Consider the following 6,000-nt stretch of genomic DNA (forward strand, 5'->3'; position numbering starts at 1 on the left):
GCTCAGATTTCCTCCCCCATCCATAAATGCAGCCCTCCTGTTCATTCTGCTGAGTAGCATAGCTGTCAAGTTTCGGATTTGAAAATAAGGGATCAGCAGTCTCACCTATCCCGGGGACAGTCACATGTCAGTGGTGGGCGGAGCCAGAAGCAAAAGTGGGCGGAGCAGCAATGTAAACTCCAAGCTGGCTCGGAGCAGAGCAAAGAGGAGGGCAGCCATGTGCTCCGCGCAATGGAGCCCCATCGTCTTCTTGTCTGATCCCATCAAAACAGGACAGGAAGCAGCAGCTGCTCAAAGGCAGCCAGGCTCCGCCCACCAGCTAACCCTATTGGCCGGCTGAGGGGCTCGGCGGCAATGGATAGGGGCTGATGCAGGGGGAGGAATACACCCCCCTGTAAGCACGGGAAACGGCTCCCACTTGCTTTGAGGGCTGAGGCTTTTCTCTCCAAGTAGGCGATGTCTTCCCACCCAGTCCCTGGCCAGCAGGGGAGGAGCTGCTTCCATTAAAAACGGGAAATTTAAGGGAAATAAAAAATAAGGGAGAGCAGCAGGAAACTGCTTAAAATAAGGGAGAATCCCGGGGAAAACGGGATACTTGACAGCACTGCTGAGTAGGGCCCTGGACCTCTGCCCTCCAAGTCTTGCTCCAATGGTACCTCTCAACACTGCCGACAGTCATGTCAGATACAGCCTCTGTGCAAATCTAGACCTATCTTCAGCGGCAGGTAGCTTGGCATCTGTCTCTGTCTTGGATTTCTGTGAAAGTCCTGTTAGGTGATATTTTGTTTGTCTTGTTTGTTTGAAAGAAAATATGCTTGGCAATATCCAGAGCAGGGGATCATTTCTTCTGCTAGTGCTCAGGGAAGCAAGAACAAATGAGAAACAGAAGGAAGCAGATGAAACAAAGGAGGGCTAAAGAGTATGTCCTGTCTACTTCCTGGTTGCTCCCAGCTGTTTCTTAAATGGCTATTTTGACTTCTGATAGCCTGCAGCAAGAGGTGGGGGACGGAGAGCTAGGATGTTTGGGAGGAGTCTTGGGGAGAGCTGTTCGGCACACAATGTTCCCCTTCCGAGGCTTCTAAATTATGATGCAAAACGTATCATAAATTCCTGTTGCCCTGAGCAACTGTAACAATCCCTCTACAGTTTTCACAGGCTGCTGCAGGGCTGTGGAAAGGGGGCTGGCAGGCAGAGGCGAGGCAGTGGAGGGAAAAGGCCACATTTCCTTCTGTGACCATGAAGGTGTGAGAAAAGACTGGGGTGAACAAAGACCTAGAGTTAGCCTTTGCTCTCAGCTAGAAGCAAGAACTGGTGCGACTCCAGCTCCCCTTAACCTAGAGGAAGTGCCACCTGAAATGTGAACTCCAGAATGCACCAATAAAGGCAAAGCACTTGATTCTCACACAAGTTTAGCAAGGGGAGCACATTATTGCTCACACCCAGGGCCATCTTTAGCAGATGCGGCGCCGGGGTGCAAATATCCATCCAGTGCCCCCAAATTACCACAGATAGTGTTGGGGTAGCCATAGCTGCACACTGCCAGCCATCGGGGGGGGGGCAACTCTCCCAAATGCTGGTGTGGGGGAGCTATCCCAGCAGAGGCTTGGGAGTGAAGTTGCGCCCCTCCCAAGCCTCCTCGGGAGGAGAGCAATCCCCGCAGAGGCTTGGGAGGGAAGCTGCACATCCACCAGCCATATGGTTGGCGGGGTGCAGCTGGCGGGCATGCAGGGAAAGGGGAGGCCGCCAGCAAAGCCACGCAGCTCCCCCACTTGCTGGGGCACCCCTGAGAGGCTGGCACCCTGGCGCGATGCACCACTAAGCCCTATGGGAAAGACGGCTCTTCTCACACACCATGAATAGAGACAGTGACCCCAGATCAGGTGCCATGCTGAGCCAAACTCTTGAAATATGATGGCTTCAGGTGCTTCCAGGCTGTTGCCACTTACAGCTGGGATTCAATCACGTTCTGACAAACTCAGGCTGTGCAATTGATTTTTGGCACTCTTGCCTAACAAACCCGCTTTCTGAAAAGATTGGGCAAGGACAAGGAACTGCGCTGGAAAGTGTGGGAGTGTGCTTGCTTAAAGCCATCTAGAGCCTCCCCACAGACCAATTAGAATGAATGCTTGACAAACAGCTGAGGTCATCTAACCTCCATGCAATCTTCGTGCGAACACATTGGGATGAATGCACAATAAGCCGCTCATCTGGAAGGGACCTTCCACTATTTGAGCCAGCAAGTTTGTCTGCAATCCAGATCCCCGTTTGGGCACTCTGCTTGCAGGTAAACCCTAGCCACGAGCAGAGACAAGCATGTTGAGCTCACACATGAACATACCACGCTGCTATCTCCATGACCCTCCAGCTCATGCAGGGTGACTGTGTGAAGCAGGAAGCCCCTGTGAGTCGAGGAGGCTACTTGCATTAAACAATGACGTTTAAGAGGGAAGCCTGAGCTTACCGTGTTCATCCATTCCTCGCTCACCTGTGAGGTTTGCACACAAGTGCAGCATGCCCAAATAGGGTTCTTGAAGACCCCCTGTTTTTCATGGAAGATATAGTTTTGCCCTTATAAGTGCTTAAGTTTACACTATGTCCATAGTCGGTAAATAGTATTCAGTGGTTGTTGTTGTTTAGTCATTTAGTCATGTCTGACTCTTCGTGACCCCATGGACCAGAGCACACCAGGCACTCCTGTCTTCCACTGCATCCCACAGTTTGGTCAAACTCATGTTGGTAGCTTTGAGAATACTGTCCAACCATCTCGTCCTCTGTCGTCCCCTTCTCCTTGTGCCCTCAATCTTTCCCAACATCAGGGTCTTTTCCACAGAGTGTTCTCTTCTCATGAGTTGGCCAAAGTATTGGAGCCTCATCTTCAGGATCTGTCCTTCCAGTGAGCACTCAGGCCTGATTTCCTTCAGAATGGAAAGGTTTGATCTTCTTGCAGTCCATGGGACTCTCAAGAGTCTCCTCCAGCACCATAATTCAAAAGCATCAATTCTTCGGCGATCAGCCTTCTTTATGGTCCAGCTCTCACTTCCATACATCACTACTGGGAAAACCATAGCTTTAACTATATGGACCTTTGTCGGCAAGGTGATGTCTCTGCTTTTTAAGATACTGTCTAGGTTTGTCATTGCTTTTCTCCCAAGAAGCATGCATCTTTTAATTTCGTGACTGCTGTCACTATCTGCAGTGATCACGGAGCCCAAGAAAGTAAAATCTCTCACTGCCTCCATTTCTTCCCCTTCTAGCTGGTGTCTATTCAGCTTGGTAGTGTGGAATACAGGGAACCCGGACAGGAGGTGGAGCCTGACCCAATGACAGGGAGAGTCAATTGATTCTAATTCCCACCCACCCTATAGCCACTTCTCTGTTGAGTTCTACAAGGACAAAAGTGAGACCAAGGAAGCGGAAGACTGACAGGCAGGAAGATTGACAGACTGAGGTCAATGGGGCAGTTCTCCACTTGCCCTAATGGACCAAACTCCACGGATAGTACCACAAAATGTCAAGGAGAAATATCCACACAGCCAGTACATATAATGTTTAACGAAGGTAATTTGCTATATCAAAGGGGAATATCAGATGGATTTTAAACACTATATATAAGGACAATTTACCATTTGGCTTCAAATAACATTTTCTGAATGAACATATTAGTTCCGAGAACCAGAATCCCTTATTTTAGAAAGTAAACACTGTTCATACCTCCATTACGAGTATTCTGAGAACACAGTCCAATTTCTTTACAACATTCTAAATCTCACACCTTAAGATTTAATGCCACTATTTTATATCTGGCAGTATCCATTAATACTCACCAGTTTACTGGACCAGCATGACTACTATCACATTTATTGCATCCTGTAGTGAAGGACCCCCTCCCCAGCCCAAAATCTTACCTCTTATAAGTTGTTTGTGACTGAATATATGTTGTGCGTTCTCAAATTCAAGCCATTCCTCAGTCGGGACAGGCAATCAGTTCGCTTTGCAACAGAGCGGATGCTTTGACAGCAGATGTAAACTTATTTGACATCCCAGGGGGGAAAAGGTCTGTAATTCCAAATAGGCCAGACAATTCAGACTCCCGTACACTTCAATGAACTAGAAAGAGCTGAGCAATCCAGCATTTAGAACTGAACTTGTAAACTGTAACTTCATTTGGCAAACGCTCAGTATGCCACAGAAGTATTGTGCCTAAATCTCAACGGACATGCTTCCAATCTGCTCTTGATTACCATCTGCTGGTTACTGAACAGAGCAGTGTTTGCAAATGTAGCTCTGAAAAGAACTCCATTATAGTATCCCATCAGAAAAACAACAGCGGCAGATTTTTCAGCAGTGTGGTCGGCTCACAATAAGAGTGGACTCAATATGGGATTTGTGAGTCTGATTTCCAGCTTACAATGATTGCTACATGGTCCTCACTACAAAATAAAATAATTTCCTCCCCCCCCCCCCAACATTGCACATAATGATCTGCCCCAATATGGTGAAAGGAATCCATTGAATGGAGTATTGCACTCAGATGTGCAATTGCCTGGGTTCAGATGTCTGCTCACCTATAATAGCAAATCACCATGTCTCATCTCCAGTGCTGCAAAATTGTAAAATGGTAATCCTACAAGGCGATTCTGAAGGTTGTAAAGTACCTGCTCTGTTAAAACTTTTTTTTTTTAACAATACACATAAAATGCCATTCCAACAATAAATTAAAGGAGAGTATAGAATAGGGGTGAGGAGATGTGAGTTTAGGTATTTTGGCTGCATGGATTTGGAAAGACAAATATATTGGGACTGCTGGCCACAGCTCATAAATACCTGTACTCTTAAGATGTTACCAAAACATACATGCATGCCCAGTGTTGAAACTGGTTGGTTGAGGCACTAAAAGAGAGTGAACGGGAGGGGGGAATGAAGTGGAGAGGATCACTACCATCACAACAGTAGTTCTCCATTTGGCAGATCCTTTCAATAATCCTTCACACCCCTGAATAGCTGAACTGAGCAGCGGATTTGGGGAAGGGAATTTTTGCTCAGTTTAGGCACAACCTTATCCCGTAAGATGAATTGTTTAGCATACACACTACATATTTAAGGCACATTTCCCCCCAAAAAAATCATGGGAACTGTAGATTGCTAAGGATGTTGGGTATTGTAACCCTGTGATGGGTAAATTACATTTCCCAGGATTATGGAGGGGGTGCTTGAAATGCATTGCGTTCCTTAATTTCAAATACAATAAGATTTCAAAAGTCAGTGCATCTTCATAGAAGAAAGCTGTTTGTCTGAATCCAGCCAGCCGGGTGATCCTACCTCCTATTCAAAGAAAAAGAAAAAGTGACCAACTGACCACCAAGCAGCACAAGGAACCTCAAGCCAGATCTGCAAAATGTCTATTAAGACAGGAATTGCTTAATCACATTAATTCAATTCCCAAGCAAAGCAGTTTTAACTTGGGAATGTGATAGCTGAAGCACCAGCTAATTCAAAAAGTAGATAAAGGAATCATGCTCACATGTTGTGATACAGAGCTGAATATTATCTAACTATATTTCCATTTTAAAATCAAATTTATCCCATTTTGTGTCTTACTCCTCAAGGGTACATCAATCCATCTCCGTGTGTGTGTGTGTGTGTGTGTGTGTGTGTGTGTGTGTGTTAATCCACCAGTCCTGCTTTCTACTTAGACCAATCCTTAAGCTCATGGGGATGTCTCTTCCACAGACATATTATTAATATTTATTAATTGCTTTGCCAATAGCCCAGTTTCTGTTTCTCCAACTTTCTCCATTCACACTTCCCTGTCCCCAAAGTGCCAGAATAGATTACTATCTTTTCTTTGGTGTTTCTTCCTTCAGATCCATGATTCTGTTTCATAATCTGATGCTGATCTTGCTAACTTTTTCAGTTCTAATCAGTGATTACCTGACTCTGTTCAGCTTCAACCCCATGCTCACTGTCCTTTTTTAAATAACACTGTTAATCAATTTTAAT

The sequence above is a fragment of the Lacerta agilis genome, chromosome 9 (assembly GCF_009819535.1).
Source record: "Lacerta agilis isolate rLacAgi1 chromosome 9, rLacAgi1.pri, whole genome shotgun sequence".
NCBI lineage: Eukaryota > Metazoa > Chordata > Lepidosauria > Squamata > Lacertidae > Lacerta > Lacerta agilis.